Consider the following 13,187-nt stretch of genomic DNA (forward strand, 5'->3'; position numbering starts at 1 on the left):
ATGTCAAGTTTGCTCATCTCTAGTATTTTCCCTATGAAACAGACAAAAGATTATGATAAAATTTTACAATAGAGCTTACAACAGTACCTGGATAAAAAGAATGGAGTGAAATGGTCTTGGAAGGGCTTGTTGGTTGTTATGGAAACATCTCGCACTAGCTTAAATTTGTGAGTCACCTTCACGATTTGACTAAGAGCAGATGATTACAGTCGTATGGAAAAATACAAAACATTTTTTTATTTTTATCTTTTGGGAAATCTGACCAGATTGCAAAATTTCACAGCCTTGGGCAGTCAAATTGCTGCCGTATGGTGCTTTGATAAGCTGCTGCCATCTCTGGCCAAGACAAGAACTATTCTATGGGAATCCTCATAGAAAACCTCTCCTGCTCTGGACAGTTCCTGTCTCGGCCAGAGATGTCAGCAGAGAGCACTGTGTCATAATGAAAATAAAACAACACTTCCTGCAGGGCATACAGCAGCTGATAAGTATGGGAAGACTTGAGACTTTTAAATAGAAGTACATTACAAATGTATATAACTTTCTGACACCTGTTGATTTGAAAGAAAAAGATTTCGCTGGACAACCCCTTTAAAGAAGAGTAAAAGTACCATAATATGACTACCTACAATGTGGAGCGATAATACAGCCATGTGAATGAGGTCAAATGAACTCAGTATTTTACAACTGTGATTTTTTTTTTTTTTTTTTTAAAGGAGAAGTCCAGCGAACATTTTTAATAAGGTATTGTATTGCCCCCCAAAAGTTATACAAATTACCAATATACACTTATTACAGGAAATGCTTATAAAGTGCTTTTTTCCCTGCACTTACTACTGCATCAAGGCTTCACTTCCTGGATAAAATAGTGATGTCACGACCAGACTCCCAGAGCTGTGCAGGCTGTGGCTGCTGGAGAGGATGATGGCGGAGGGATGCTCAGTGTTCCTAAAGTGCCCTGTGTCCCTCTGCCATCATCCTCTCCAGCAGCCACAGCCCACACAGCTCTGGGAGTCGGGTCGTGACATCACCATGTTATCCAGGAAGTGACATCACCATGTTATCCAGGAAGTGAAGCCCTGATGCAGTAGTAAGTGCAGGGAAAAAAAGCACTTTATATTCATTTCCCATAATAAGTGTATATTGGGGGTTTGTATAACTTTTGGGGGGCAATAAAATAATTTAATAAAAAATTTTGCCGGACTTCTCCTTTAAATGCACCTAATTTAAGTTACAAATACTCCAAAGGTCAATCAGCTATCCTCCTTCACCAAAGTATAGACTGGCAGGTCTGCACATTGCGCCTCGGAAAGAAGGAAAATCTACACATGCCTGCAGCGGCACAGCAGAGATCCTAATTTACCGCTCGCTTCAAATTACAGTCCGCGAATGTAATCATTGCAGGTTTCTGTCAAAATATTTCCCATCTTTCTTTCATTCATGGACTCAATTAAATTGTTTCCAGTTAAAACCTTATGTTTTGTAACAAACGGAGGACTGTCAGCACCTGCCTAGGCAGCAGCATGCTAAACATGGTGTCAGGTTCTAAAAGTATTAGGAACGATCACATGTGGAGAGAGGGTCAACCATGTGTGAACTACTGTATCAGTCGCTGGAGCACTGTCACACATCAATCACACATTCCTTCTGTAACGCCAATAGTCATTTCATGGAGTTCACAATCCTGGCAAACCCAAATCTCATGGTATAGTCAGAGTTTAGGATGAACTCTTCCTGACCTCCCTGTAAAGAGGATTGCAAATATTTCCAATGGATTTTCTACTTTTTACATACATTCCGCAGGGTTTAGACGAATACTAGGTACGTGGATATTGTGTGCCACCAAAGAATAGGCTTTCTAGCGTGCAACGTTAAGCTTTAAAAGATGTTCAGTTTCCCCAGGTTGTATATAGGCTTTTCTTCACTTAAAGGGATAGTTCATAAAAATACAAAATTATTTCAAATCAACTGGTGCCAGAAATTTGTAATTTACTTCTGTTAAAAAAATCTCGTCTTTTCATACTTATCAGCTGCTGTATGTCTTGCAGGAAGTGGTGTATTTTTTCCGGTCTGACACAATACTCTCCTCTCCTGTCTATGTCAGGAACTGCTACAAGTTCAGTAAAAAGCTGAGGGCACTCACCGGAATATTGCAATGAGTCTTTAGTTCAACATATAGTAAAACCTTCGGTGACACACGTCACTGTTCAGCAGACGCCAAACCACTTCACATATAAATCATAGACATGATGGCCATTTCGCGCTCATGCGCGCTTCATCAGAAACTATCAGGAACTGTCCAGAGCAGAAGCAAATCCTCATAGAAAACCTCTCCTGCTCTACAGAATGGAAATAATACACTACTTCCTTCAGGACATACAGCTGCTCATAAGTACTGGAAGACTTGAGACTTTTTTAATTTAAGTAAATTACAAAACTTTGGCACTTTCTGCCACCGGTTGAATTAAAAGAAAAAAAAATGTGGGTGTACTACCCCTTTAAGGGAAGGATCGTATGTACCTATCCTGGTTGCAGCAACGATGCTTGATGGCACTCGTCTGGAATCCAGGGAACCTTCTTTTTTTAGTTCCTTGTAAAAGATGAGCCTTGACTGACCATATTTCTTGTTCCCAAGAACCCATGTTTAGACAGAGTGCCCGAATAGGCTTTACTAGTTGGTGTTAGGATTAGATATTGCATCACAAATTTATTACAAGTGTCTTTTAATATGAGTAAATATAAATTAAGATGACAACATTATTCCTGTACAATTGTATAATTCATTGTACTACTTTGAATACTTTTAAGAGCGATCAATCTAACACAAAAACTCCAAATGAAAATCCATTGTAGTTGGCAAACCCAATGATGTCAAGTAAGACTACAATATATACTGTATACAACAAATACAGTGGGGACAATAAGTATTTGATACACTGACGATTTTGCAAGTTTTCCCACCCACCAAGAACAGAGAGGTCTGTAATTATTACTGGTACACTTCAACTGTGATCACTGACCAACCAGCAAGAGTTCTGTCTCCCACAAACCTGTTAGTTTTTCTTTAAGAAGCTCCTCCTACACTGCCCTTATTACCTGTACTGTATTAACATAACCTGGTTGAACCAGTTACATGTTTAAAAAAAACGCTCCACCATGGTCAAGACCAAAGAGCTGTCTAAGGACACCAGGAACAAAATTGTAGACCTGCACAAGGCTGAGATGGGCTACAGGATACGAGGCAAGTAGCTTGGTGAGAAGGCAACTGTTCACAAAATTATTAAAAAAATGGAAGACAGAGGAAGATTGACAGTTGTCCTCAGTCTGGGCTCCATGTGAAGTATCACCTCCTTAAGCAAGGATGATTCTAAAAAAAAAAAAAAAAAAAAAAAAAAAAAAGAAAAAAAAAAAAAATGGCATTGAGAAACATGCTCCTATTATCCAACAGCCACCTTCCTTTAGTAAGAGCATTGAAGATTGGTCGTGCTTAATCTCCCAGCATGACCAATGTTCAGGATTGGAATAACCTGTCATTAGACCTGAACTCATTAGAATATCTGTCGAAACGCAACATTGCCCATTAAAAGCTGCTAAACCTGAAAGATCTGGAAATCTGGGGAGATCTGGGGCAAAAACCCTGCTGTAGTGTGTGCAAACTTGGTGAACTACTACAGGAAATGTCTGACCTCTCTAATTGCAAACAAAGGTTTCTGTATCAATTATTAAGGCGGATATTAGGACAGCAGAAAAGGTCCTACCTCTTCTGCTTTCCGGCACTCCATTTCCTCCCTCTGCCTATCTGTGCTGATAACAAACAAGTGGGGGCAGGTTACGGACAATGACCAATAGCGGGGACATCGGCAAGCTATTGGACATTGCATTGGGGCGTGGTGCCAGCAGCGCCGGTAACATTCTCCATTCCCCCTCACGTCTGTGCACGTTATCAGCACGGATGGGCAGAGGAGGGAAGTGGAGTTCCGGAGAGAAGATGTAGGAGCTTTTTTTTGCTCTCTGGATAACCCCTTAAGATTCTTCTTCCCCCCCCCCCCATTGTCTCTCACAGTTGACATGTACATACAATAAGCATTACAGAACCCTCCATTCTTTGTAGGTGGGAAAACAAAATCGGCAGTGTATCAAATACTTATTTTCCCCATGATACATTCACTCTTTATCCAAAACCAAGTAAAGACCATTCACAAAAAGTTATACGCTTACTACACCATTTCTTAAGAGTGGCTCTTTATTTTCTTTCACATTCTATATGAAAAATCCTAATTTCTATCTGATACACTGGGTCATATGATCAAGCTGTGATCCGGTGGTGATCTAGTGGTGACCCCCAAAGAATATTTTATTATTCGTGGAGTAAAAGGTGTGTCCAAGAGGAAGAGAGTTCTGCTCCACAAGTCTAGAGGAACCAGATAAACCGCCTGTACCTCATCTCCCTGACAAGTAAACCATCAACCTGCACAACTCTCTTTAAAAGTTACATCTACCAATAAGAATTTAGATTGAAATCTCTAGGGCAGAGACACACCTAGCTTCCACGGGGCTGCTGGCTGTCATATGGCGGAAAACCATGTCAGCGTGCAGATTTACTAAAAATTGGCATGAATCTGTCAGCACCTGGACCCCACCCGAGGCGGTGACCGTGTGCTGAAGGTGGTATTACATCAGTTAGCAGGTTGCTTTTAGACATTCTGTCAGAGTTGGTCCTGTACAAAATCCATTTTTCAACTGTAACCAAGAGTCAAAGAGGAGTTGTGGCCAAGCACTCGTGCTGCACTCTTCACCACTCCTTCCTCCTTTATGAATATTTAGAGCTGCCCGGCCTCCTGCATGATCCTGCCATCTTTATGGTCTGTGCATGTGCTACTGATGTCACAGGTCGTGTGCCTCCTGCCTTTGCCGTCACTGTTGACATCAGTGGCGTGCATGCATGGCTTTAAAGGAATACGCCAGTGAAAATCTTTTCTTTCAAATCAACTGGTTTCAGAAAGTTATATAGAGTTGTAACTTACTTCTTTAAAAAAAAAAAATCTCCAGTCTTCCAATACTTATCAGTTACTGTATGTCCTGCAGGAAGTGGTGTATTGTTTCCAGTCTGACACAGCGCTCTCTGCTGCCACCTCTGTCCATATCAGGAACTGACCAGAGCAAATCCCCATAGAAAACCTCTCCTGCTTTGGACAGTTCCTGTTTTGGACAGAGGTGGCAGCAGAGAGCACTGTCACACTGGAAAGAATCCACCACTTCCTGCAGGACATACAGCAGCCGATAAGTACTGGAAGACTGGAGATTTTTAAATAGAAGTAAATTACAAATGTGTATATAACTTTCTGACGCCAGCTGATATGAAAGAAAAAGATTTTTGCTGGAGTACCCCTTTAATAGGCCAAACAGTGCACTAGCAACCAAGTTTGGTCTTCTGTATGTTGGTATGTGTTCTACTTGTAGGTGTGACAGACTACGCTTTTGTGCGCTACAACTAAAATGTTTATGTCACAAGAAGACGACTACATGTGAGCCGTTAAAGTCTATGGCTATGCCGCTGTATACGCCAGAATAACTTTTTGAAGGTATCCAGATATATTGCCACCGATGTGCAGTCTCAAGACGATGGGTAAGCTGCATGTACTAAGCTATGAGAACTGATGCTGGTACCAAAATAAACGCAATAAATGGGGGGGGGGGGGGCAGCCTGTGCTATATACACTATTATAAGTGAATAAACAAGAAAACATTGACTATTTGTGGTAAACTTTGTAAAAGCCACTTTAGCCACGATGCCTGAACACAGGAAGAGTTCAAGGCTTACACTAAAAAACCAAGAGTCACATGACATTTTCAAGAACAGAAAATAAGATGGTAGAGAGCCGAAGAAAACGCAGAGATGTTAATGGACGATCATAACAACTACATGCTGCTCCTCAGAGACCCAATTACTCAAGTCTTTTGTTTGAGAGCGTCAGCTACTAAGTGATGCAAATTTTAATTAGTGCTAAGTCTGACAGGAACACATGTGAGCAAGTTTAATTGTGGAATAAACGTTACATCTGAGGCAACGATGTAGGAATACCACCCCCAGCACTTACAGGGGTACTCTGGAGAAAAAAAAATGTTTTAAAACCAACTGGTGCCAGAAATTACTTCTATTTATATAAATATAAAACAAAAACAGTACTTATAAGCTGCTGTATGTCCTGCAGAAAGTGGTGGATTCTTTCTGGTCTGACACAGGGCTCTCTGCTGCCACCTCTGTCCATGTCAGGAATTGTCCAGAGCAGGAGAGGTATGGGGATTTGCTGCTGCTCTGGACAGTTATTGACAGCTACAAAGGTGGCAGCATAGTGTAAGAACAACACCAAAAAAAACAGATTAAAGTGAATCTGTTTGGTGCAAATAAGGTTAATGACCAAAGGTAGTTAATTCGTTCAGGAGCAAGGACCTAACTGTACTCCATTTTTGCGGTTATAAAGGTACAGTTATGTGATTGGATGAAACGGCGCAGAGGCTGCAGAGAGTGTCCCAGCTGCTGCTGATAGCCGGGCATCTGCCGTAACGGACGAGACCCAAGCCAGGCTTGGATCATGGCAGTAAACCCTATAGATACTACGGTGGCTGAAGAGGCTGAGCCTCATCAGCAATGCCTATGACAGTGCTGATCAACACTGCAATGTATTATGCATGTTATCAGGTAATCGGAGAGTCCCCAAGGTGGGATAGTAAAATAAAGCAAAAAATGTTTACACACAAATAAAAACAAATATAGTTCAATACACAAATAATCCCTATATCCCCCCATGTAAATAAATAAAGAGGAAAAACTGTCTAGAGCAAGAGTTAAAAATACCCTTTTAAAGGGTTACACCAGGCAAGAGCTTTTTTAGAGATATGCCTGGGGATGGGTTGTTTGAAAATAATAAAGCACACCTACCTCCCTGGTTCCCATGCCACCACTATCTTACTGCTCTGTCCCACCGCTCTGAGGCAGTGATGCTAAAGGCCCCCTCAGCCAATCAGCAGCTGCTGCAGTGTCCCATCTCAGTTGCTGGTTGGCTTGGCGGGCCTGCAACATCACAGCCCCAGAATCCAGAAACAAAGAGTGATGGAGCATTAATATATTGGCAGCACAGGAGCCAGGAAGGTAAGTATGCTTTATTATTTTCAATCAAACCATCCACAGGCAAATTTTTAATAAAGCCTATTGCCTGGAGTACCCCTTTAAGTTATGCTCATGTACCAATGTCAACACAGACCATTGTCCTCAAAATATTTTTACTCTCAGTTTTCACTTGTGTCATCTATTAATAAGTTGCTCTTGTAGGGAAATAACTGGAAAAGCTGGATCTAGTGGAAACAGTGGCCTTTATGCATAAGCCGACTGGATTTACACTGACGGTGGAGATAATTATTGCTATTGCTCATGTTGATGACTACCATCTTGGTCATTTGCCTGCATTAATTGGTACCATGGTGTATCATTCATCCTGCAGAATTTCCATATGCATAAAGGCCACCATTTCTTCAATAAGGCACATAAATCACATTCTCCAGCAGTTTATGTAGGTTGTCCTAAACCTCCACTTGAACAGATCAGCCATGACACAGGACATGACACATGGGAAAATTTTACATATCCTGGTTCCTCAGAAAGAACTGGAGTACAGCGACAATCGCAGCAATTATTTTAGAAAATTACCTTTAAATAAACTTTGCAAAGTGAAACTTTCCTATCAGTGACAAAAAGCCCACATCTACAATGTAAAGACAGAGGCTGAGGTCTCATAGCATGTGGGACTGCGGTTTCAATATGAAAGTGTCCTATTAGACGAAGGGATTTTTAGTGATTAGCGGTGGCAAACAAGATTGTTTATCGTTAACCTGAAATCGTTCAACATATAATGCTGCGTTTACACGGAACGATAATTCGCCCAATCGAATGATTAACGATTTCGAAGTAATGATGTGTGTTTTTTTTATAACTATCAGCATTTAGACAGAACGATATATCGTTTGGAAAAATAGTTATTGCGATTGTTTTAAGATCGCTTAAAGGGGTAGTTCACCCAAAAAAAAATTCTTTCAAATCAACTGGTGCCATAAAGTGCCAGAGATTTGTAATTGACTTCTATTAAAAAATCTTAAGTCTTCCAGTACTTATCAGCTGCTGTGTGTCCAACAGGAAGTGGTATTTACTTTCCTGTCTGACACAGTGCTCTCTGTTGCCTCCTCTGTCCATGTCAGGAACTGTCCAGAGCAGCAGCGAATCCCCATAGAAAACCTCTCCTGCTCTCCAGACTGGAAATAATACAACTTGCTGCTGGGCATACAGCATCTGATAAGTACTGGAAGGCTTGAGATTTTTTAAATAGAAGTAAATTACAAATCTCTGGCACTTCATGGCAGCAGTTGATTTGAAAGAAATTTTTTGGGGGTGAACTACCCCTTTAAGCCTATCTCACACATAGGGTGAATCGGTGAAAGACTGTTTACATTATGCGATCTGTGAATTTTCAGTGAACGACCAACGATAATTTGAGAACTTGTTGAAAGATCACAACGAACGATTTATCGTTCCATCGCTTGATCGTTCGCTGTGTTTAAAAGAGCCGATTATCGCTCAAATGCCATCATTATCGCGAAAATCCGAAAGATAATAGTTCCGTGTAAACGCACCATTACACAGAACGATAGTCATCAATTACAATTGTTACAGCGATCGTTACTACGATCGTTTAGAGTCCATTTACACAGATTATCTGCCAAAGATTTGAAGCCAAAGCCAGAAACAGACTATAAACAGAGATCAGGTCATAAAGGAAAGCCTGAGATTTCTCCTCTTTTCAAATCCATTCCTGGCTTTGGCTTCACATCTTTGGCAGATAATCTTTCTGTGTAAATGGACCTTTACACAGAACGATTAGTAAAAGAATGTGGAATTACAGCGAAGGATAAATGATGGTTAGGGTCAGATCTAAATGAACGATCAACGACACATGAATGATTTTTCGATCCTTGCCTGCAATTACACAGGACGTCATTCAAATGATATAACGTCCCGTGTAATAGGGCCCTTATAGAACACATGTAGCTGCAGTGACTTATCTGCTGTCAGGAAGGATACACACATGGTGGCTTTATAGATAAGCTGGCTGTAATAAGGAAGCCTCTGCAACCTATGGGCCCACACCGTACCTTCCCATGCTTTCACACTAAAGCACAAAATGGAGGGGGGGGGGGGGGGTGTCACGGAATCAAAGCACGTTCCATTGCATTTTGTACTATGGAAGAGAGAATACGGAGCCATATGGCGACAGCCCACAGCATTACACATTGCTTTGGGTTTGTAATGCAGAACCGTGCTGAAACAAGTGCATGATATTAGCATTTTATAGCTACTTTGCACCCTTTCTTCTTTAAAGTGAATGCAGATTTCCACAAACTTTCCACTCCTCCTATCATCAGGCTGGAGGAAGCGTCATTGATATGCACCACTGAATCAAATCCGGCAGCTAAAACCGCACTTCTGCAACTCTGTTTTCTAATGCTGTAATGACTGGTTACCGAAAACTGATAATCACTCATAATACCGATAGCCATTCATGGGTGCAACCCACTTTGAGGGCGGTTTCAGTTGATTTTTTAATTTGAATTATTTAGGTTACTATTAGTTCACAATACATCTCACAGTAAAGTTGTTGTAATGGTAAATAAATAAAAAAAAATTAATAAAAAAAAAAAATGAAGATAATAATAATAATAAAATAAAAATAATAATAAAATTATAAAAATAGTAAAAATAATAATAAAATAATAATAATAATAATAATAATAATAATAATAATAATAATAATAATAATAATAATAATAATATTATAATAATAATAATAATATAATAATAATAATAATAATAATAATAATAATAATAATAATAATAATAATAATAATAATAATAATAATAATAATAATAATAATAATATTATAATAATAATAATATAATAATAATAATAATATAATAATAATAATAATAATAATAATAATCTATATAATATATACACATACATACACTTCTAATAATGAAATCTCTTTGCATCATTAACCCTTTAGGAAGAATAGACAATAATGAGGCCTGGGGTTGACAAACTTATTTAAAATGGTTTCCATAGAAACTGAAAGCGAGCTTCCCAAGTCTCTATAGAACAACTCACACCCTCATTCCTTCCCCACTGCTTTGCCACCCACTTCTCCGCCCCCCTGCCATCACCCTGGATGCCACCTCTATACAGGACACTCCTGTCCCTCCTCTCCTCCACAAGGCAAACTGGTTTCACATATACACTAGCCTTGGGTGTGTGTGTGTGTGTGTGTGTGTGTGTGTGTGTCACTTACCATCCCCATAGCAGTAGCTGCTCAGGCAAAGTGTCACAGGGATCACACACACAGATTTGTACCACAGCAAGTTAATATTTAAATAAAAAATAGTTAAATAGAGGGATGACAAATATGTCAGGAATTGAGACTATAGATCAGGGGTAGGGAACCTTGGCTCTCCAGCTGTTGCAAAACTACAACGCCCATCATGCCTGGACAGCCGAAGGCTGTCCAGGCATGATGGGAGTTGTAGTTTTGCAACAGCTGGAGAGCCAAGGTTCCCTACCCTTGCTATAGATAGATATTCAGAAACATAGAACTTCCATGTACATTACAAAGTATCAATTAATAATTCAATGTTTACAAATATATACAGTCTCTGCTTCTACAGCTCAGCAATGGATATTGTATCACATTGTATTATTTCCATGTCCTGATTGTATTATATTGTATTATTTACATGTCCTGATTGTATTATATTGTATTATTTACATATCCTGATTGTATTCTATACATGTCCTGGATCAGCCCTGAGTCCACAGACACCATATAACCTGTGGATACTAAGGGAGCCCATACACAGCTACAGACCAGCCATTCAATCTGCAGCTCCTCGTGTAATCCCATTATTCTAATACTCCACCATGAACCTTTTTCATAGGACTCACAAACTTGTATAAAAGCAGAATAAAACTTTCCTGTAAATGCAGAGAGAGAAGAGAGAGAAGAGAGAGAGAAGAGCAGCAGGGTAAACAGCAGCAATGTCTAACAGATGAGTGTTGTGCAGACTCCTGTAAAGGTGTGGTAGGTGCCCCTCCATACAGACCCCCCCTGATCTGGGATGTCCTCACCTTAGTAAACCCTCCAGCAGCTTTGGCTCCTCTGGCAGGCTGGGATCTGTGGTGCTCGCCCAGGCAGGGACTGCAGTGTCTTGGGCTTGACTGTCTGAGCAGTGGAAGTGACAGGCAGCTCCCACTCCCTACTCTCTAGACTGCAGGCTTCACTGAAGGAAGGAGGGGCAATGCTGTGCTAGAGGAAGAATTAAATCCTCCACCCCCTCAGGGTTCACCATGACATCATTGTCAAAGGATTGTGGGAGAGGAGGCTGAAAGAGAAAAAAAAAATGCAGCTAATTAACCTGTGTGTGGCTGGAAAGGCTCCATGTCTGCTGCTGTGCACTGGAGTCAGACAACTTCCCATGTACTCCTACAGGCTGCTAGAAGAGAGATGTATGCATTACCTGCTGTTACTATTACACCGAGCGTTTTTTTACGATTAACGACTAACGATAAAAGATTGTTTATCGTTAACCTGAAATCTTTCAATATATTACGCAGAACGATGTCCGTTATGCCGCGTTTACACGGAACGATTTTATCGTTCCAATTTTCGCCATAGCGATGGCTTTTGAGCGATAATCGTTCCGCGTAAACAGAGCAAAGGATCAAGCGACGAGCGAGAAATCGTTCATTTTGATCTTTCAGCATGTCCTCAAATCGTTGTTGGTCGTTGGCTAAAAATTTGCCGATCGCTTCGTGTAAGCAGTCTTTCAAAGATTCACCCTATGTGAAAGATCTTTAAAACGATCGCAATAACAATTTTTCTCTGTATAAACGCTGATCGTTATAAAAACCAAATTGTTGCTTCAAAATCGTTAAACGATCGATTGGGCCAATTATCGCTCTGTGTAAATGTAGCATTACAAAAAACGATCGCAAACGAGATTGTTAACCTGAAATCGTTCACCGTATTACACAGAACGATTGTCGTTAGTTAGGATTGTTATTGCGATAATCGTTTATTCCTTACGATTAGTGAAAAAAAGTGGAACTCGAGTGAACGAATGTGGAATTACAGCAAATCATTAACGATAATTTTAGGAATTTTCAGATCTAAATTAACGATCAACGACATACGAACGATTTTTCGATCATTGCCTGCAATTACACAGAATGATTATCGTTTAAGTTCGAACAATATAGCGATTTTTCGCACAATAATTAATCGGTCCGTGTAATAGGGCCCTATGTCGTCCGCAGTAATGCTACATTTACATGTAACGATTATCGTTCGAATTTTCGCGACAACGATTGCATTTGAAAGATAATTGTTCCGTGTAAACACAGTAAACGATCAAGCGACGAGCGAGAAATCGTTCATTTTGGTCTTTCAGCATGTTCTCAAAACAATGGACAATCGTTTTTAAGATCGTTTACACGAAGCGATCTGCGAATTTTTAGCGAACGCCGATTTAAGAACATGCTGAAAGATCAAAATGAACTATTTCTCGCTCGTCGCTTGATCGTTTGCTGTGTTTACACGTAACGACTATCACTCAAATGCGATCATTATTGCGAAAATTCGAACGATAATCGTTCCGTGTAAACGCAGCATTATTAAGGGTCCTATTACACGGAGCGATTTTTAACGATTAACGATCGCAAATCGCAGCCCCCCCACCGCTTTCGCCAGCCCTCCTCGGACTCACTTGCTCGTTGGTGCCGCGTGGAATAGCGGCAGCAGCAAGCAGGGAACGAGGAGCAAATGAGCGCGTGTGATACGGCCTTTACCCTATGTGAATGATGGGCTTAAGCGATCTTAAAAACGATCGCAATAAGGATTTTCTAACGATTTTTCTCCATCTAAGCGCTGATCGTTTGGGCGAATTAGTTATAACCGTTACTATAATCGTTATTGCGATCGTTACTATGATTTTTATTGCGATTGTTACTATGATTGTTTATTCCTTACAACAAACAATAAACAATGCAATTACGCTGAACGATTAGTGAAAAAATGCGGAACTTGAA

The 13,187-nt window shown here is 40.2% G+C and overlaps 1 protein-coding gene across 1 annotated transcript in view; it reads right to left on the reverse strand.

Moving 5' to 3' along the window:
• RHOC (ras homolog family member C) overlaps positions 1-11,376 on the reverse strand; it is a 41,872-nt gene extending 30,496 nt beyond the window's left edge. Inside the window, exon 1 of the mRNA XM_069944470.1 lies at positions 11,229-11,376. The gene's annotated coding sequence lies outside the window, so the exon portion shown is untranslated. The remainder of the gene's footprint in view (positions 1-11,228) is intronic.
• Between the last annotated feature and the right edge of the window lie 1,811 nt (positions 11,377-13,187).

This window comes from Dendropsophus ebraccatus, chromosome 11 (genome assembly GCF_027789765.1).
Source record: "Dendropsophus ebraccatus isolate aDenEbr1 chromosome 11, aDenEbr1.pat, whole genome shotgun sequence".
Lineage (NCBI taxonomy): Eukaryota > Metazoa > Chordata > Amphibia > Anura > Hylidae > Dendropsophus > Dendropsophus ebraccatus.